Consider the following 22,522-nt stretch of genomic DNA (forward strand, 5'->3'; position numbering starts at 1 on the left):
GCGCTGAATATTCACCGGACTGAAGCTGAAGCTCCAATACTTTGGCTACCTGATGCAAAAAGCCAACTCATTGGAAAGGACTGAGATGCTGGGAAAAGACGAAAGGCAAAAGGAGAACGGGGCGGCAGAGGATGAGATGGTTAGATAGCGTCACTGACTCGATGGACATGAATGTGCACAAACTCCGGGAGACAGAGGACAGGAAGCCTGGTGTGCTGTAGTCCATGGGTCACAAAGAGTCAGACATGACTGAGCAACTGAACAACAACAAAAAGTGGATTTGAGTGGCACTAGCATGGACTGTAGTGCACACTAGGGCACTCCACCCATGTCCCCTCTTCAGGGTGGACACACTCACAGCCCAGCTGCTAACAAGACTGGATGCTGGTGACTCACAGCTGAGTTCCCCCTGGGGATCCGGCTCTACCGCTGGGATCTGCTGGACCCAGGGTCACAGCTCCTCCGAGGGGATGACCTATGGCCAGCAACTGGCTTGTGGAGGAGAACAAAGGTCTGATCCCCACGCCTCAATATGGGACAACACTAGAGGGTCATCTGAGCTCCAGAGCTCCCTGTAACATCAGCTGGGGTCCCAAAGCCACAGAAATACAGGTCAGTGTCTCCCTCAGCCTAGTCCTGTCTTCCCCACGACCTTATAGATATCTCTCCTGAATACATTTGGAGCAACCTTTCTGCAGAAAATCTGTCTCAAAGTTTATTTCCAAGTACCCAATCTAAGATAGCCATGCTCACACACATCATCACATGGCCCAAACAATACTGCCCTGGAACAGCCAACAGAAGTTTCTTACCATGGGTCCATGTCCTTAACAAAGCTCTCCACTTAATCAAATATACCTGCCCTCTTAAAATCTGGGGGGGGAGGGGGGTGGGGTGGGGGGGTGGGGGTAGTTCTCCCTCCATGTTTCAGTCTAATCTATGAGGCTGCATAAGTTATTTAATAAACCCATGGCACAGTATCCTGCTTCTTTCAACATAAAATGTTGGCCTTAGATATAAAGATATAAACCAAGGGTTGGTATAAAGATAGTATGTTAAAGACATTTAATGTCAGAAAGTTCACATGCTGGTATCATTGTAGTCTAAGAGAAAGGGTTAAGAAGACTAGGTCATTAGGTCATATAGCCTTATGGAAGTCATTTAACCTTCAATGAGCCTGTCTCCTAAACTATGTTAAAAGCTTGTTTGGACTACCGTCAGAACTGCCATGAGGATCTTATCTGTAAAGATAACAGTACCTGCCTAATTCTTAGAATGAGGCTTCTTGGAAAGACTAAATGAGGTGATATTTTATGATAACTGGAACACAGTAAACACTCCACATATGACTAGTATCAAATGAAAAGAAGCCTACAAAATTACTTTGAAACTGTAACATGGTACAAAAATGCCACCAATTTTGAAAGCAGCACAATATATTCAATAGGGAATGTTTTACATTTTTTCAGAGGTTTGGCCGTATCTCCTTAACATCATTTAACTTCAAAGCATCTAGCGCAGTGTTTTGCTACTGGGCAGATGCTTAAAATTTTCTCCCTGACTTTCAAGAGTCAGTAATACCAGGCCTTGGCACCCTATGAATATTGGCAAGCATAAATGCTTCTGTAATACTCTGTAGAAGAGAGATTTTTTTTTTTCTGGATTAGAGTACAAAGCGAGAGGGGAGACTACATTTCTCAGATTCACATGAAAAGTAACCCAAAGATTTCAAATGTATTTTTATTGGTCTGAATATATTCCAATCAAGTTATTTCTAATCATCTGCTATCTCAGGGTCCTGGTATATGTGCACCCATTTCCCCTTATATTTTATTAAATGAAGGATCAAGGATTACATCTATCCTGTGCTCCAAATTTTTAATGGAAACAAAATCCTGTGAGGATTATCTTAAATCCGGGTAATATTCTTAAGTGGGACCTGAACACAGCCTAATAGTTGCAAGGTTAGAAACCCATCTCTCTGTCTCCTTAAAGTGACTCCGTGAACTCATATCCCTGGGTCACTGAACCACTTCAATACTGGCATATGTATTATGAGGAAATACACAGATCAGAATTCAAAAAACATTCAAACATAATGCCAGAACAGGATGATCAATCCAACTCCATCAATCCAATCCATTTCATTTAATCTCACCTTTAAACAGCCCTAAACTCTGCATTCTCTCCCTGTAAGTAAGGCTAACTTTTGCCTTCACCCCGCCTCTCCTTCTCTTTATCTGTTTGTACCCCCACTCTGAATTAGCCTTCTAGCGCTAGGACCATCACAAATCTTGCCTCCTATATACGCCTTCTTCCCTCTCCTGACTTAGCACAGCTGTGTATGTGCTCAGTTGCTTCAGTCGTGTCTGCCTCTTTTCGACCCCATGGACTGTAGCCCTCCAGGCTCCTCTGTCCACGGAATTCTCCAGGCAAGAATATGGAGTGGGCTGCCATTTCCTCCCCCAGGGGATCGACCCAACCCAGGGATGGAACCCACGACTCTCATGTCTCCTGCTTTGGCAGGTGGGTTCCTTACCAGTAGCGCCACCTGAGAAGCCCTCTGAGTGCCTCCCTAATGAATATTATTTTCTAGAACCCGTCCCCCTTTGTGACACTTGGATGTCCCCTCCCCTTGCACCCACTGTAAATGACCACCCCAGAGGCCAGGCCAGGCACTCTGCTCAGCACCGGCTCCCTTCCACGGGACTGAGCCCAAGGCATGCAGAGCCCCTGGCCATCACTGAAACAACTCTAACAGTTCTGTGAGAACTCCCCAACACACTGAGCTGCATCTGGTGTTTGAGTGACAGGTTTCCATTTCACAGAACAAGAATTCCGCAGAATTTAAAAATCATTCCCTTTATAAAATGTTGTGTCTTCACATTAACGATCTACACTGGTGTCACACTGAAAGACTTGTAAAGTCCACTCCATTTGGGACACGGACTTCCATGAATTCCAGCATTGATGCCTTAACTTGGCTTTTGTTCGGAACATGAATGCACCCTTGGTAGGCGCCACTGCCTCCACGCCGGAAATGCAATTGCAGTACAGGTGCTAAAGGCTCAGGTGCTGTTGTTCACTCCGTCGTGTCCGACTTTTGCAACCCCATGAACTGCAGCACGCCAGGCTGCCATGTCCTTCACCGTCTCCCGGAGTTTGCTCAAACTCATGTCCGTTGTGACCACGATCTTTGTGACCACTTCATGTCCTTTGTGACCACTCTCCCGCCCTCAATCTTTCCCAGCATCGGGGTCTTTTCCAATGAGCGGCTCTTTGTATCAGAGCCTTTATCCGAGCTTCAGCATCGGTCTCGGTGGTGGGTTACATACGCCTTTTCAGTGTGGCATCACTTTTTCACAAGGTCTTTGGTGGCTGAACCTAAAGAAATGAAGAGAGATGGAAGTTTCAGATGCCATGGTGAGCCAAGAAGAGAGTAATTGTGAGCAAAAGGTTCAGCAACCATCAGTCCTTCAGATCATACCATGTAGATTGTCACTTTTCTGTCAAGTATATTCTGCATTAATTTTAAAATGTTTAGGGACTTCCCTGGTAGTACACTGGCTAAGACCCTCAGCTCCCAAAGCAGGGGCCCAGGTTCGATCCCTGTTCAGGGAACTAGATCCCACATGATGCAACTAAGACCCAGCACAGCCAAATAAATAAATATTAAAAAGTAAAACTAAAATGTTTAGATATTGACTCTTCCTAGTCTTGTCCCTCGGAGAAGGCAATGGCACCCCACTCCAGTACTCTTGCCTGGAAAATCCCATGGACGGGGGAGCCTGGTGGGCTGCCGTCTATGGGGTCGCACAGAGTCGGACACGACTGAAGCGACTTAGCAGCAGCAGCAGCAGCAGTCTTGTCCCTGATCAATAAGCTGTGTGCCCTTAGACAACTGACTTAGATTTTCTGTAACCTGTTGTTGTTGTTCAGTTGCTAAGTCACGTCTGACTCTTTGTGACCCCATGGACTGCAGCATGCCAGGCTCCTCTGTCCTCTCATGTACATTGAATCGGTGATGCTATCTAACCAGGTCATCCTCTGCTGCCCCCCCTACTTTTGCCTTCAGTCTTTCCCAGCATCAGGGTTTTTCCAATGAGTCAGCTCTTGGCCAAAGTATTGGAACTTCAGCTTCAGCATCAAGTCTTCCAATGAATATTAAGGGTTAATTTCCTTTAGGACTTTCTGAAACCTACATACTTCATAGGTAAGTCAGGGATAATAAAATTTTCGTTCCTAATGCAGAAAGCTAGGAGGAAGTATAACTCTCTTATTTTGTACATGAAAACAGACACTGAGGATAAGTGACTTAATGGCATAAAGCTGGTAAAAGGGGCAGGGCTAGAACCTATGATTCTAGGCTCAAATCTCTATCTAGTCTTATGATTTATTCCAATACAGCAAGATATAAAATCATATGAAATAACTTGATTATAATCCTATTTGACAAAAAGATACAAAGGAGTTATAAAGAGGTTTAATGTGGTTTAAAGGCAGAACTTTGATTATAACCCAGGCATGCAAATGTCTAAGCCAGAGTCTTTCTATACTACTGATCAAACTGCTGTAATTTAACTTCATTCTTCTGACTGAAGAAATAAATGTAAACTTGCCCCCACACAGGTATATATTGGTGTAGCAAATATTCTAGAATGTGAAGTTTGAAATCTATTTCAGTGATTTCTTCTGTATTGTTTTAGTCCTTCCCCTTTATTTGACAATTTCCTGTCTTTCTGTACTATCTTGAGATGGACACCTATTTTTTAATTAAAGTATGGTTGATTTAAAATATTATACTAGCTTCAGGTGTACACCATAGTGATTCAATATTTTTATAGATTATATTTCATTTAAAGTTATTATCAATTATTCCCTGTGCTGTACAACATATGCCGCTGTGCTGTGCTGAGTTGCTTATCCACGTCTGATTCTTTTCGACCCTATGGACTGTAGCCACCAGCTTTCTCTGAAGAATACTGCAGTGAGTTTCCATTTCCTCCTCCAGCGGATCTTCCTGACCCAGGAATGGAAACTACATTTCCTGCATTGGCAGACGGATTTTTTATCACTGAGCCACCTGGGAAACCTGCACAATATATACTTACAGCTCATTTATTTTACACATTAAGCAGCTTGCATCTGAGTCCCCTCCCCCATCCCTCTTCCCACTGGTAACTGCTAGTTTGTATTCTGTATTTGTGAGTCTGCTTCTGTTTTGTTATATTTACCATTTTATTTAGATTCCACATATATGTGATTATCACACACTATTTACCTTTCTCTCACTGATTTCACTAAGCATAATACCCTCCAGGTCCATCCATGTTGTTGCAAATGGCAACATTCATTCTGTTTTAATGGCTGAGTAATATTTTAATCGGAGAAGGCAATGGCAACCCATTCCAGTACTCTTGCCTGGAAAATCCCATGGACAGAGAAGCCTGGTAGGCTGCAGTCCATGGGGTTTCGAAGAGTCAGACATGACTGAGTGACTTCACTTTCCCTTTTCAATTTCATGCATTGGAGAAGGAAATGGCAACCCACTCCAGGGTTCTTGCCTGGAGAATCCCAGGGACAGGGGAGCCTGGTGAGCTGCTGTCTATGGGGTCGCACAGAGTCGGACACGACTGAAGCAACTTAGCAGTAGCAGCAGCAATATTTCAATGTATATGTTTACCACTTCTTCTTTATTCACTCATATTTTGATGGACACTTAGGTTGCTTCCACATCTTGGCTATTTTAAATAATGCTTCTATGAACATGAGGATGCATATATCTTATTTTGAATAAGGGTTATTCTTCATATATACATATATGTATGTATGTACACACACAGGAGTGGAATTACTGGGTCTAATGGTAGTTCTATTTTTAATTTTTAATTTTTTTAAGATTTTTTTGAGGTGGACCATGTTTTAAAAAATCTCCACTGAATACACTGCTTTCCAGCTCCCTGACCAGGGATCGAGCCTGCATTCCCTGCACTGGAAGGCAAACTCCCAACCACTGGACTACACAGGAAGTCCCTATTTTCAGTTTCCTGAAGAACTTCCATACTACTTTATAGAATGGCCACACCAATTTACATTTCCGTAAGCATTGTCTTAGGGCTCCCTTTTCTCCACATCCTTGCCAACTTTTGTTATTTGTAGATTATTTGACGATAGCCATCCTAACAGACATGAGGGGATATCTACTTGTAATCATTATGATTCTGACTTGCATTTCCCTGATAATCAGCAACAATGCTGAGCATCTTTTCATGTGCCTATTGGCCAGCTGTATGTCTTCTTTGGGGAAAATAAAAATGTCTACTTGGGTCTTCTGTCCATTCAAATTGTGTTGCTTAAGGGTTTTCTGATATTTCAGTGTATGAGCTGTTTATATATTTTGGATTTTAACCTTTATTGGATATGTCATTTGCAAACATTCCCTCCCACTCAGGAGGCTGTCTTTTTGTTTTGTCAGTGGTTTCTTTGCTATGCAAAGCTTTTAAATTTAAGTAGGTCCCATTTGTTTATTTTTGCTTTTGTTTCCTTTACCTGAGGAGACCGATCCAAAAGCAATATTCCTAAACTATGTCCAAGAGTGTTCTGCCTATGTTTTCTCCTAGGAGTGTTACAGTTTCTGGGCTTACATTTAGGTCTGTGATCCATTTTGTTTATTTTTGTATGGTGTAAGAAAATGTTTTATTTCGTTCTTTCATATCTAGCTGTCCAGTTTCCCCAGCACCACTTACTGAAGAAGCTGTCTTTTCCCCACTGTATGTTTTTGCCCTCTTTGTCTTTCAGTGTATGCGTGCGTGCTCAGTCAGGTCTGACCATTTTCATGGACTGTAGCCCGCCAGGCTCCTCTGTGCATTGGATTTCCCAGGCAAGAATACTGGAGTGGGTTGCCATTTCCTCCTCCAGAGGATCTTCCCGACCCAGGGATCAAACCTGCATCTCCTCTGTCTCCTGCACTGCAGGTGGATTGTGGATTCGTCACCACTAAGCTACTAGGGAAATCATATAGTAATGGAACATATGTGCATGGGTTTGTTTCCAGGCTCTCTATTCTGTTCCATTGATCTATGTGTCTGTTTTTGTTTACAATACTGTTTTGATGACTATAGCTCTGTAGTATAGTCTGAAGTCAGAAAGTGTGGTCTCTCCAAACTTCGTCCTTTTTTCTCAGATTGTTTTTGCTATTGGGGTCATCTGTGGTTCCATAGAAATCTCAGGATTATTTGTTCTCCGGCTCACGCTCTGTCACTCAGTCAAGTCCTAGTTATGTGAAAAATGTCATGGGTATCTTGATAAGGACTGAATTCAATATGTACTTTGCTTTGGTTGATAGGAATTTTTAACAATATTAATTCTTCCAAACCATGAACATGTGATATCTATCCATTTCTTTGTATCACCTTCAATTTCCTTTCTCAGTATTTTATAGTTTTTGTAGTACATCTCTTTCACTTCCTTGATTAAGTTTATTCTTGGGTGTTTCACTCTTTTTGAAACAATTTTGAACAGGGTCATTTTCTTGCTTTCTCTTTCTGATGGTTCATAAGTTTATAGGAAAGAAACAGATTTCTGTGTATTAGTCTTCAGTAATTAATTAATTACTGAATTCCTTTGCTAGTGCTAATAGTTTTTTGGTGGAGACTTCAGGGTTTTCTACATTCAGGATCATGTCATCTGAGAATAGTGATAATTCTATTTCTTCCCTTCTAATTTAGATGCCTTTTCTTTCTCCTGTCAGTTTGCTTTGGCTAGGACTTCCAAAAACTGTGTGAAACAGAAGTGGCAAGACTGGGCATCCTTGTCTTATTCCTGATTTTAGAGCAAATCTCTTCAGCTTTTCATATAAAATATGTTTGCTGTGGGTGTGTCATAAATGGCCTTTATTACGTTGAGATATATTTGCTGTGGCACAACTTGGTAAGAGTTTTTACCATGAATGGACGTTGAATTTTGTCAAATGCTTTTCCTGAATCTTTTGAGATGATCATGTGATTTTTATCCTTCATTTTATTACCTGGTGTACCACACTGATTTGCAGATAATGAAACAATCTTGAATTCTTAGAATAAACCACTCTTTATCACGGTGTATGATCCTTTTTATATATGGTTGAATTTCACTTGCTAACATTTTGTTGATCATTTTTGCATCTATATTCATTAGAGATTTTGGCTTCTAAAAAAACATTTCTTTTCATAGTGTCTTTGGTTTTGGCATCAAAGTAATGGTGACCTCATAGAAAGAATTGGGGAGTGCTCCCTCTTCTTCAAATTTTTGAATAGCTTGAGGAAGATAGGTATTAGCTCTGCTTTATAATTGTGGTAGAATTCCCTTATGAAACGTCCAAAACATACAATCCTGGAGTTATGTTTGCTGGGAATTTTTTTATTGCTGATTAAATTTAACTACTAGTGATCAATCTATTCAGACTACCCATTTCTTCTTGAGTCAGTCTTGGAAGATTGTATGTTTCTGGAAGTGTATCCATTTCTTCTAAGTTGTCCAATTTGTTAGCATATAACTATTCACAGAATTCTCATGATTTTTTGTATCTCTGTGATATCAGTTGTAACTTCTCCTCTTCCATTTCTTAGGTTTTATATTTAGGTCCTCCCTCCCTTTTTCTTCATAAGCCTGGCTAAGGTTTGTCCATTTTGCTCATCCTTTAAAAAAGAAAACAGCTCTTGAATTCAGTGATATTTTCTTTTGGGGAATCTATTTATTTCCTTTCTGATCTTTATTATTTTCTTCTTTTTGCTGACTCTGGGCTTTGTTGTTCTTTTTCTAATTCCTTTGGATCAAGATTTAACACAGGTCTAACACAATTCCTATCAAAATCCCATCAAGATTTCTTATAGAGACAGATAAAATTATCCTAAAATGTATATGGAAAAACAAAAGAATGAAAATATCTAAAATATTTTTTAAAAGAAAGGCAAAGGAGAAGGAATTAACCTATCTGATTTCCAGACTTATATAGTTACAGTAACTGAGACTATATAATATCAGTGGAGAGACAGACATATAACTCAATGAAATAGAATAGAGAATTCAGAAGCAGACCCACATATTTATGCCCAACTGATTTTTTACATGTAATTCAATGGAGGAAAAATACTCTTTTCAATGAATGAAGCTGAACTAATTGGGTATACACAGGCAAATAAACGAAAAAGAACTTTGTTCTAACCCTCACTCATTTGCAAAAATTAACATAAAATGGGTCTTAGATTTAAATACTAAATGTAAAACTATAAAACTTTAGAAAAATTAAATATGAGACAATTGATCTAGGGCTAGCTAGGCAAAGCACTTAGCCTTGAAATCAAAAGCATGGTACACAAAAATAAAAATTTATAAGTTGGACTTTACCAAAATTTGTATTTGCTCTGTGAAAGGTCCTACTTACCAGAGCAAAAAGGCAAGGTCCAGACTGAGAGAAAATATTTACTAACCACCTATCTGACAAAAAATGACTATCTAGGATATAAAAAGAATTCTCAAAACTCAACAGTAAAAGATAATCCAATTGGAAAATGGGCAAAATATATGAACAGACATTTCATTGATGTGTGTACCGATGGCACGTAAGCACATGAAAGGATCTTCTACATCACTAGCCACTAAGGAAATCCAAATTAAACCATAATGAAACATCACTACACAAATATTTACAATACTTACGCTGGTGAAGATGTAAAGAAACTCAATCACTCAATACATTCCTAGTGGGAAAACAAAATTGTACAGTCACTCTGGGAAAAAGTCTGCAGTTTCTTTTTTAAAAAGGTCAGCAAGATGGCACAACAGGACATTTCCAGCCTTCATTCTTTCGCAGAAACATTGTCCAGAACATATCACATGTTAGGGCACAAAACAAACCTTAACAAATTTGAGAGTACTGAGATAATTCCAAGTATCTTTTCCAGTTACAATGGAATGAAACTGGAAAAATTAACAAGTACATGGAAATTAAACAACATATCTTTTAAAAAGCTATTGGGTTTAAGAAGAAATCAATTTAGAAAATATCTCAAGGCAAATGAAAATAAAAATACAACATACCCAAACCAATGAGATGCAGAAAAAACAGTACAGAAGGTAAAAGTTTATAGCAATAAATACTTGCACTGAAAAATAAGAAAGATCTCAAATAAACAATCTCAATTTACACCTCAAGGAAGAAACTAAGCCCAAAATTAGCAGAAAGAAGGAACATTTCCAAGAATGGATAACTAGGGAACTAGTAAATATTAGGGCATAAATACATGCTAGGGGACAGATAAACATTTTTTTTAATTGATAACACTTAAGAGTTGATTTTTGAAAAATAAAATAAAATCAACAAACTCTTCACTAAGCTAGGGGGTTAAAAAAAAGAGAGAAGACACAAATAAATAAAATCAGAAATAAAAGAGGAGACATTACAACTAATCTCACAGAAATAAAAAGGCTCATAAGAGACTATTATGAACAATCATGTGCCAGTAAATTAGACAACCTAAACACATGCAATCCTATGCCAAAAAACTGGACAATCTAGACACAACCGACCAAGACTGGGTCAAGGGGAGACTGAGACTCTGCACATACCAATAACAAATGAAAAAACCAAAGGAATGGTTTTAAAACTTCCAACATAGGAAGAGACCAGGATCAAATGACTTCGTGGGTGAATTTTACCAAACATTTATAAAGAACACCAACCTTCCTTAAATGCTTCCTGAAATTAGAATAAACACTTTCAAACTAATTCTATGAAGTTAGTCTGGAACCAAAGCCAGACAAAAGATATCACGAGAGAAAAAAACTGCAGATCAGTATCCTCCTGCACACAGACACAAAGATCCTGAAAAAAAAAACAAAAAATACCAGCAAACTCAATATAACAGCATATATCATTCACCATGACTAAGTAAAATGTATCTTTGTGGTATAAGAATGATTCAATACATACAAATCAATCAACATGATACACCATATTTTACAGGATAAAGGATTAAAATCACATGAATCATCACAATGGATGCATAAAAAACATTTCCCAATATTTACATCTTTTCACAATTAAAAACTCTCAACAAGAGGTTTGACAGAAAACAAAATTCTGTAAAGCAATTATCCTTCAATTTAAAAAAAACTCTCAACAAATTAAGTATAGAAGAAACTTACTTTAATACAATAAAAGCCCATAGCAAACATCATGCTCAACAATGAAAAGCCAAAAGATTTCCTTCTAAGATCCAGAACAAGGCAAGGATGCCCACTCTTACCTTTCCTTTTCAACACAGTACTGGAAGTCCTAGGAAGAGAAACTAGTCCAACAAAAAGAAATAAAAGCCACTAAATCAGAAAGAAGTGGAATTACCCCTGTTTAAAGATGACACGACTTCATATGTAGAAACTGTAAAGACTACAAAAACTATGCAACTAATAAGCAAATTCAGTAAAGCTACAAGATGTAAAATCAACATATAAAAAACTGTGTTTCTATATACTAACAACAGCCTACCTGAAAAAGAAATGAAAATAATTCCATTTATAGTAGCATCCAAAATAAGAATAAGGAACAAGCTTAACAAAAGAACAGAAAGACCTGTAGACTGAAAACTACAAAACAATGACAAAAGAAAATTAAAAAGACACAAATAAATGGAAGGACATCTCATGTTCATGCATTGGAGAATTAATACTGTTAAAACGTCAACACTTTCCAAAGTGATCTGTGGATTCAACACAGTTCCTATCAAAATATCAATGGCATTTTTATCAAAATAGAAAAAACCGTCCTAAAATTCATTTAGAACCATGAAAGATCCCTAATGGCCAAAGTAATTTCGAGCAAGTACAATAAAGCTGGAGGTATTGCAGGCACTCTTTGACCTCAAAACCTTTACACACCAGGTACACACAGACAACTCCTACTTCCCCTTTTATCTTTAGCCTCAACTTCTCACCTGAACACCTGACTTATAACCCAACTGCCTACCCACTTTCCCTTCTTGAATCCTAACAGACATCTACTTAACGTGTCCAAACACACGATAAGCCCCCTCAACTAGTTCCTCTCCCCATCTTCCCTGCCTTTCTTAGAATTCTTTGATAAACATTTCAAAACACAGCTGCAGATTCTCTGTTGCTCCAGTGTCCCCTCCTCTTCGAATGAGTCCATGAATAATTCTAGGCATAGACAATGGAGGAAGTGACACGATGTGAGTTCTGAGACTAGGTCAGAAAAGACCCTGCAGTTTCTTCCAGGTTCACCTGGAACGTTCACCCTCAGGGACTGCCCCCTCTCAAAACCCAGCCATTATGCTGCGAGAGGCCCAGTTCAACAGAGATATTTTTTTAAAAAAGAAAAAAAAAGGTTGTTGTTTTAATTCACTACTTGGGGGGAGATTTGCAGTAATAGAGAAATGGACTTGATGGTAGCTTTATTCTTTCAAGTATTCAGAACAAAAATTTTGAAGGCAACCTTGACTCCTTTCTTTCACATTCCACATCCAATGCCTCAACACATTCTGTCAGGTCTCTCTTCAAAATAAGTCCAAAATCTGACCAATTCCCACTACCTCGTCTGTAAGATGGTTCTCTAACGTCCTAGCTTGAAAACCACAGAAACTGACTCAGGCTAACTTTTGTGAACAAATGAAGTGAAAGGAAATCAGATGGCTCACAGAACAGACCCAGAGGGATGAGAACCAGGTCCAGAAAATGGTCTGAAATCAGAGACGTTTAGGAAAAGGAATCATAGCCAAAGAGCCAGTCGGCGCTGCTGGACGCAATGCGCCAGCTTCACCAGCGTGAATTCCAGGCTGTCCCCACGCCTCTGTTCTGCCTGACTTTGAGGGACGAGTATCTTATTGACTGAGCTTGGTTGATGTTCCTGAAACTGCCAGGGGACTGCCAGGGGGAAGAATAGGGAGAGCCTGGGCATTTGGGCTTTCATTGGAAGAAATTAAAGGGACTTGTAGGATAGTCGAGTGGCTAAGACTCCACACTCCCAAGGCAGGCAGGGGGCCCAGGTTTGATCCCGTAAAGGGAAATAGATCCCACATGTAGCAACCAAGAGTTCGAATGCCACAACTAAAAATTTCACATGCCGCAACTAAGACCCAGTGCAGCCAAATAAAACATTTTTTAATTTTAATAAATATTAAAAAGAAATTGGAGACCAATCTCCCATAAAACTCATTTCACAATGCCTTCTCCATGCATAAAAAGTGGCTACAAATTCTGAGCAGCCAAGTAAAAGCAAAGTCGAAGATAAAATCTGGATGAGAAGATACACTGTGTATGGTAAAAAACAGGTCCTTAATATATGGTAATACAATGGAAAAATACGTAGATTCTGAATTACAGCCTTGGATTCAAGTCCTGTTCAACCACTTACTGGATGTGTGACCCTAAGAGAGTTACTTAATTCCCTGGAGACTCCATTTTTCCATCTTTAATCGGAACAATAACATTTGCCTTGCCTATCTGACAGGTTGTTTTGAGGATGGAATTAGTACGTGAGCATGTTAAGGACACTACTTCCATCTCATTCGTCTTGCCCCTGCCGAGGGCCAGCCTGGAGTAGGTGTTCCATAAATGTCTACAGAATGAGTAATAGTGACAGAAATGATTTGTAAAATGAAAGTCATTAATAAACGGATCCCACTAAATCCTCCTCCCAGGCCAGCAAAGTGTGATACCGTCACCCACTGCCAGTCCTAAGTAATATCAAATATGCTTGGGAGGAGACCTTTGACATGGATCATTTTTGCCACTAATCTCTTCATAAAATAAATATGGAAATAGCAGAGCAACTTACCGTTTCATTATCTAGGATACATTTGGCTCGTGAAGCAATTTCCTTCTGTGACAAGGTTTGCTGCCATTGCTGCTAAGTTGCTTCAGTCGTGTCCGACTCTGTGCAACCCCATAGATGGCAGCCCACCAGGCTCCCCTACCCCTGGGATTTTCCAGGCAAGAATACTGGAATGGGTTGCCATTTCCTTCTCCAATACATGAGGGTGAAAAGTGAAAGTGAAGTCGCTCAGTCGTGTCCGACTCTTCACGATCCCATGGACTGCAGCCCACCAGGTTCCTCTGTCCATGGGATTTTCCAGGCAAGAGGACTGGAGTGGGGTGCCATTGCCTTCTCCAGTGACAAGGTTTAGGGACTCAATAATTGTTCCAAGAATCATTCTAGCCTACATTAGTAAAGTGGCTTATTGTTTGGATTTTTGACCAATGGATTCAAGCTACTCTGAAAAAACAAAAACTACCTAATTATAACTATCTAATTATAAGGTAAGTAATAATAACAATATAACTGTGGAATATAATATAATAATAACAATAAACTGTGGAAAATTCTTCAAGAGATGGGAATACCAGACCACCTGACCTGCCTCTTGAGAAACCTGTATGCAGGTCAGGAAGCAACTGGACATGGAACAACAAAACTTCCAAATAGGAAACAGGTTCCAAATAGGAAAAGGAGTATGTCAAGGCTGTATATTGTCACCCTGCTTATTTAACTTACACACAGATTAATCATGAGAAACGCTGGGCTGGAAGAAGCACAAGCTGGAATCAAGATTACCGGGAGAAATATCAATCACCTCAGATATGCAGATGACACTACCCTTATGGCAGAAAGTGAAGAGGAACTAAAAAGCCTCTTGATGAAAGTGAAAGAGGAGAGTGAAAAAGTTGGCTTAAAACTCAACATTCAGAAAACGAAGCTCATGGCATCCGGTTCCATCACTTCATGGGAAATAGATGAGGAAACAGTGGAAACAGTGTCAGACTTTTATTTTGGGGGGCTCCGAAGTCACTGCTGATGATGACTGCAGCCATGAAATTAAAAGATGCTTACTCCTTGGAAGGAAAGTTATGACCAACCTACATAGCATATTGAAAAGCAGAGACATTACTTTGCCGACTAAGGTCCATCTAGTCAAGGCTATGGTTTTTCCTGTGGTCATGTATGGATGTGAGAGTTGGACTGTGAAGAAGGCTGAGCGCCGAAGAATTGATGCTTTTGAACTGTGGTGTTGGAGAAGACTCTTGAGAGTCCCTTGGACTACAAGGAGATCCAACCAGTCCATTCTGAAGGAGATCAGCCCTGGGATTTCTTTGGAAGGAATGATGCTAAAGCTGAAACGCCAGTACTTTGGCCACCTCATGCGAAGAGTTGACTCATTGGAAAAGACTCTGATGCTGGGAGGGATTGGGGGCAGGAGGAGAAGGGGACGACAGAGGATGAGATGACTGGATGGCATCACAGACTCAATGGACGTGAGTCTGAGTGAACTCTGGGAGTTGGTGATGGACAGGGAGGCCTGGCGTGCTGCGATTCATGGGGTCACAAAGAGTCGGACACGACTGCATGACTAAACTGAACTGAGCTGAATAATAACCATCCTTTAAGCAAATCATTTGGAAATAGATGGCTTAGAATTGAACATTTTTTCATATACTTGAAAGGTGTTAGCAGCAAAAAAGCATGCACTGCATACTCCCAACAGGGTCTGGAAAAGCATCTTATAACTAAACACACTATTATTTCTGCAGAGATATGTATGAACTTTCATTCCAAGTGGGATAAAGACCAAGATATCTCACCTTAGTTCAGTTAAGGCAGTTTCAACGTGAGATTCAAAAAACTTGATTTTCAGAGCTTTTTTGGATTTAAAAAATGCAGACAAGAAATAATGAATCCATTTTCATCAACAAAGACCTACTGTATAGTGCAGGGAACTCTGCTCGATGTCATGTGGCAGCCTGGATGGGAGGGGAGTTTGTGGAGAATGGACACATGTACATATATATGGCTGAGTCCCTCTGCTGCTCACCTGAAACTGTCACAACATGGTTAACCAGCTATACCCCAATACAAAATAAAAAGCTTACAGAAAAAAGAAATAACGAGGTTGTGTTTTCTATAAATAAGAGATTGTTTTCACAGAGCCTTTAGACAGAAAATGCTCTACCATGTCCATTTAAAGTTCCTACAAGCTTGAATATTAAATCTATCCCTTAAATTCATCTATATATAAAATCACTTTCACAATATTTTAAAATAATTGAGAAAATTCTCAAATTCAACCAGAAAAATCACTTATTTCAACCTGATGCCTAATTCAGCTGATCCCTACTATAGCATCCTAGCCAGATAGTCACTCAGCCTTTGCCGAGTACTCATGTAGGTAAACGATTCACTTTTCATGCAGTAACTTGCTGTACTCTCGAGCAACCTTAATTATTAGAATCAAAGTCAACTCCCCTGACACTTTTACCCTTTGGTCCCAACTCTGCCCTGGGGATCAGCAAAAACTACTCTCCCCCAACTCTGCCACATGACAGCTAGGCAAATATTTGAAGTGGCAATCATACCATTCACCTCTTCTCCAGCCTAAACATCTGCTCGAACTCTTCCCCATAGAGCATGGTTTCCTCTTCCCTCACACCCTGAGAGCCCATGGTAATCTTTAACTTGTCAATATCTGTATTAAAATAAGGTAGGTAGAGCGAGACAAGCCTCTAGCCCAGGATACAGGGAAACTGCTGCCTTCTTTGTAAGCTGTATACTACATTTCTATTAGTTCAGCCCAAAATTACATTAGCTGCTTATGGAGCATAATATGTTTATATCATTTTGCACTTAGAGTAAACCAACACCTCTGTTTTTGCACATGCATTGTTGTGGCAATCCAGGAATCTCTTGATTTCTATTTTCAGCCTCAATAAAGGGCTTTTATATTGGTCTGTGTTTGATTAAATCATACTGGTTTTCATTCCAACATTCATATTTCACTTTGAATCTTGATTTTGTCTTTCAGTATATTAGATATGACTGCTAGCTCTGTGTCGCCTACAGAGTTGATGAGCAGATCTTCTAACCTTCAGTAAACACTTCGAAAAAATAACGAACAAGGTAGGATCAAGAACCCTATGGCACACCACGCGACACTTCCCTCCCGGAAGGCTTCCTCGTGTGCTGACTATCTAAAACAGCCAGTGAGCCTCACACACAAATAATACCAAACGAGAAAACAAGTACTAAATGAGCAGCGAGAAAAACACAGGCTGTACAGAGAAGAAGATAAGAGAACAATCAGACAGGGTTCTACAACTTTAGTTTCAGAATTTCCAATACAAGTTTGTCTACAAAAGGGCACTTTAAAAACACGCCATTCCTTCCTGAAATGTACATACGTATGTGCTAGGGTTGCAACATAAAAATCCATTTCTCACTGTGGATATCACCCAGGAAGTTTACAAACACCGTGTTAAAGGTTGGTATGATCTAAAGTGTCCTAGGGGAGAGTACACCAAGGAGAAAATTTTTACCCTGTCATGGATCGATAGACCCCTACAGATGTAACTTTTTCCACTGCCCACTTCACTCCACCTGCCCTTCCCCAGCACCACCCACTACTGCATGTAACCCCACCATACGGAAATCAATATTTAGAGCATACATATAATATATATATACATAATTATGATTAATCGGTTTTCCAAGGGATTACTCACTTTTAAAATGAGTCCACACTAACGTTCATTTACAAGGTAAGTGACCCTGGTTTAATATGCTTATTTGATTGACACCCAATTGTTTTCAGAATACCAAGAGTACAAAATATCCAGGGTTGCTGCTGTTTGCTCATATTGTGTAACAAACCTAAGGTTAAACATGACCCTTGAAACTGTCCCCACATCTCTCCCTTCAGGACACTTTGATGATATAGTAAATATTGCTATGGTTCCACTTTGAGAAAACGGGGCTTAAGGAATTTTTTCACATAAAATTTAAACGTCCCTTCAGAAAAAAAAATTCCCTCAATCTGAAATGTGTAATAAATTCTAAAAAAATGACATAACTCTGAAGCAATTTTGGTGTCATAAATCACTGAATTCTGACAGTTTCTCTTCTCTCATTCTCTGTTTTCTGTTCCTTCTTCCTTTCTTGGTCTGTAAATTAGTCACAGGTAGGAACCAAAAAACCCAGAACCCATTCACTGAATTACATCACTTGGAATTAGAACTACAAGAAAATTCATTTTTGAAAAAGAGAACCTTGAAAGCGTTTGGAATATGAAGTTCATCATTACAAAGTTATCCCCCATTTATGTCCCAATATTTAAGTTACAATATCTTTAAAAGGCAAGTTCTTCTTGATGCAAGTCAAGCAAAAAAAAAAAATTTTGTTTAACTAAACTAGGGTTAGTCATTATTTCCCCAAGTATGCCATGATACAGTATTAATTACCATGATGAGTATATCACTTCAGTTCAGTTCAGTTCAGTCACTCAGTCGTGTCCAACTCTTTGCGACCCCATGAATCACAGCACACCAGGCCTCTCTGTCCATTACCAAATCCCGGAGTTCGCTCAGACTCGCGTCCATCAAGTTGGTGATGCCATCCAGTCATCTCATCCTCTGTCGTCCCCTTCTTCTCCTGCCCCCAATCCCTCCCAGCATCAGAGTCTTTTCCAATGAGTCAACTTTTCGCATGAGGTGGCCAAAGTACTGGAGTTTCAGTTTTAGCATCATTCCTTCCAAAGAAATCCCAGGGTGACATAATGGGCAATTTAATTAAGTAATAATTCTTTAAAAAAGAGAAGTTTAGATTAAGAGCTGGGGGAGGAAAACTAAAGTATGAGGGAAAAAGGGAAGTAAAAATAATTCCAAAACTCAGATATGCAAGTAGCTTTAAAAAGAAGTATAAAAATGGCAACTGAAATTTCAGATATGAGCTAACATTCTCCAAATTCAAGGGGGTGAACACAGTTCACTGGGAACAGTATCTGCAAAGCAAAACTGTCCTCCCAGAACACAAAATCCTTGCCTTAATCATATGTGTGAATCTAAGCAACCTTAGTGAGTTGGTAAACTCCTAAAAATGTTTCCACTCACCCCCATCTCTGTTTTACTGGAGGTTTAAATACACTCTAATTCACTGCCTCCCCAACAAGTCTCCTACTTAAAAAAAAAAAAAAAAGAGTGAGCGAGACATGCTAAAAACTGCAATGGGATCAAACATCATAGTTTTGTAGCAGACGTATATAGAATATTACTGCTTAAAAGGGTTTTCAGAACTTCCACCAAGCCCAAGATCAACTAAATGGAAAAATTTCAGGATTTTTCCACAATGAAAATTACAAACCACGTTTGGAACCTGGTGTTTTAAAACATGATCTTTCAAAATTATCCTAAAAAATTCCATTATGTTGTCACCAGTTTATATTGATAAGGTAAAGAATTTGACATAATGCATTGCCTTTGGTTGATATGAACACAATGCCCCCAAACCTGATTTCCCCAGTCTGATAGTTGCAAAACCATTATAAAATCCATTAAACCATCTCAGTAAGCAAGAGAGGAAAGGCCACTTTGTGTTCAGTGACCTATACTCAGTCCATGGATTATGAAGCAGGCAATGTAGTGAGAAGGCCCTTTTTGACTCTATATCTGATCTCCAGGGAGCCAGTGCTCAACTCTTTCCAGGATAAAGTCTGAAGCACACATTCCTCCCAACAAAAGAAGGCAGTTTTGGAAAGAAAGAGAAAAATGAAACAACGTAAATGAGGAGCTTGATACCTTTGATACTTCTGCTCTATATAGCTTACACACTTCCTGTATAATCCGTGATTCCCATAAACGTCATATACAAAAGTAATCTCAAAGGGAAGGGAAGCCACGTGGCTTTAAGACGTCCAAAGTAGCGAAACGTGAAACGTAGACGTCAGAGGACTGCTCTAGCTGCTAGTGCAATTCCCATATATAACGCGGCGAGGGTGCTTTTCTACAGTCTCCAGACATCCCATCTTTCCACCTTCCTGCATCAATCAGAACCAAAACGGCTTCTTTAGCATGCAGTATCCACACAACTGGGTCAGCTTTTTTTCTGAGGACACACACTTCTCGTTTGTTTGAGACAAAGCAGAGGAAACTGACCTCCACCGCCTACCCTCGGGGGGCCTCTGCCTTGAGGACTTGTTGCTCCGGCGGTGGCGGCAGGAAGTCACCCCTGTTCGGCGGCCGAGGCCTGCCGTGTCCCTCAGGAGGCAGCCCGTGCGGGGAGCCGGGGGCGGGGGGCGGCGCCTGGAGCCGGGCGTGCGGGGGCCGGAGGCGCCCCCGGGCCGCCCCTCAGCCTCCTGACAGCGCGAGCCTGCCCCGTGGCGCGGTGCAGCGGGTACCGCTCCCCGCCCCGGCCCAGGCGTCCCCCGCAGACCTTCAGAGAGCATCCGTCCTCGGTCCTGCCTTTTGTCTTCAGTCCCCCTCCTCCTCCTCCAAAGGGCAGGCCCGCAGCGGGCTGGAGCAGGCCGGGCGGCCTAGCGCACGCCCACCTGGGCCCCGCCGGGCCTCGCCTCGAGGAGAGGAGCCCAAGTCTTGATGGCCTGACCCGGCCGCGTGCTCGGCGGGGGGCCCCGGGGGGGCTGACCGAGACGCCCGATCTAGGGCACCCGAGGGCCGGAGCCGACCCCCCACCCCGCCCCGCCCTCCGCCCGCCTGCGCCCCCAGGCTTTCCCCATCCCCTGCTCGTCCCGGGGATCAATAGTGGCCGCTGATTTTCCGCGACAATTGCAGCTGCCTAATTCGTCGGAGAAGAATTAAATCAGAAGCGGCCAGGCCGGCCTTAGCCGGGCCGGGCTTGGTGTCGGAGACTAGGGACTCCCCTCCCGGGTCTCGTCAACTTGGGGGCCGGGTTGGGACCTACGAGGGCGCACGGGGTCAGGCCTCGCAGGCTCCCACAGCCACGAGAGCGGCCCGAGCCGGGGCCGAGCCCTCCGAGGGGGGCGAGGGAAGTAGGAATGGATGGGGTGGCGGGCGACCTGAGGGGAAAGGAGGATGAGGACGCACGGGGGGCTCCCAGGCCCCCGTTGGCGCTTATTCCTGGTCCCCCCACCTCTCCGGGGCCCCTCGCAGGGCCGCGATCGCGGTTTCCTGCGGACACTCGCCTCTCCCTGACTTTGCGCAGGAGAGGAAATCCATTCTGGGGAGGCGCTCTGCCTTTGAGAAAGACGGAGAGGAGCAGAGAGAAGCGCCTAGAAACGGCATTGATTTAGACATCAATCCTGGCTGGCTTCCTCCGCCTCCCGAGCCGCGGCTGGGCGCAGGCCCCGGGGCCGGGAGGGCAAAACCCGGGCAGCTCGAGGGCGCGGTCAGCCGCGGGCGGCCAACCCGCGCCCGCGGCCCCGACGCCGCTCCGCGCAAACGCAGCTTCCCCGTGGCCAACAGGTCTCTCTGCCCCGAGTCAGGTGCGCTGCGGGCATCGCTCTGCCAGGCCCGCCGGCAGGACGCCCTCGGCGCCCGGCGTCTTTCAGAAGCAGCCGAACCACCTGTGCCCGGCCAGGCCCGGCCCGGCGCTCGAGGCAGTGGCCCGCGGAGCCCGTGGTCCGTTCCTCGAACGCCCACGGCAGCCCCGGAACCCTGCAGTCAGCCAGAGTTTGCTTTTTTCTGACACGTTTTGGAAGCGAAACAATTCAGGATGTCTCAAAAGTGCCATCGAAGCGATTTTTCCAAAATTAAGTGCTCCTGAAATAATCTCGAGTGTGTTTTCTATTCTACTTTTGATAGTATTACCTTGAAAGATCAGCTCAGACTCACTTGGCAATTTAATATCCTTGGAGGTTGATGTCCCAGGAATCTAAAAATATACATGTATCATGTGATTTTTAAAAAAGAAACGGTCCGATTCGCGAGAATATTTTAAACCCCTCAGTTGGTTTTTAGTTTTCCAACAGAAATATTACCCTTGAAATCGGAAATAATATTTTCAAGTTTAAAATCCGACCAACTCTTTTTTTAAAAATGCTGTATGTTTTTTAAAAAATCAGTGGTAGCTAGACGATTGAAATTATATAAAAAGATTTTTAAACGCTCCCATTTTAAAAGAGAGAAGTGCTGGATATTTGTGTTAATGTCTAAACAATATTGAAAGCAGCAATCAAAAAGGGTTCTGTCCAGAGCAAATAAATTATCGTTTTAAGAAGGTAATAAATAAAAGCGACGCCCGTGCTTGGTGTCTCAGAACAACTTGAAAACAGCTCTACTTTCAGAGTCCTTTTAAAAATCAACTGCAACTTTTGCCTTCCTTTTGAAAGAACAACAAAAAGATTTCACGCACAAGTTGACCTGAACAAAAGGACCTCACGCCAATTTTTCTTTTTGCGGGCTGACGACTGGAGGAGGAGAACTTTAGGTATACTTGGCTCGTACTTTGGGAAACCCACTGTAAAAAGAAAATGCGAGCACAACTCCACACGGCTTAAAACCGACTTCAGGGCTTTGCAGGGAGAGAAAGCAGGGGACAGGAACTTAAGGCCGGTGAGAAGAAAATTCGTCGACGTGGTTTTCATGCTAACAAGTTCCTTTCTTAAAGCTCAACGTTCTTCTAAGAGGGGAAAATGCTACCAGGTAGTAAGAGTCAGTCTCCCCCCACCCCCGCCCCTACTCCTCCAGCTAACTGATTAAATAAATAAAATAAGCCTTCTCTGATCTTTGCAGG

General features: G+C 41.7%; 1 long non-coding RNA gene across 1 annotated transcript; it reads right to left on the reverse strand.

Annotated features, from left to right (window-relative positions):
* Positions 1 to 1,726: 1,726 nt before the first annotated feature.
* On the reverse strand, positions 1,727 to 20,560 carry LOC138428480 (uncharacterized). Its single transcript, XR_011252458.1, has 2 exons — positions 19,969 to 20,560; positions 1,727 to 3,384 (listed from the first exon to the last, which is right to left on the reverse strand). It is a non-coding gene; the product is annotated as an uncharacterized lncRNA (long non-coding RNA).
* Between the last annotated feature and the right edge of the window lie 1,962 nt (positions 20,561 to 22,522).

The sequence above is a fragment of the Ovis canadensis genome, chromosome 23 (assembly GCF_042477335.2).
Source record: "Ovis canadensis isolate MfBH-ARS-UI-01 breed Bighorn chromosome 23, ARS-UI_OviCan_v2, whole genome shotgun sequence".
In the NCBI taxonomy this organism is placed as follows: domain Eukaryota; kingdom Metazoa; phylum Chordata; class Mammalia; order Artiodactyla; family Bovidae; genus Ovis; species Ovis canadensis.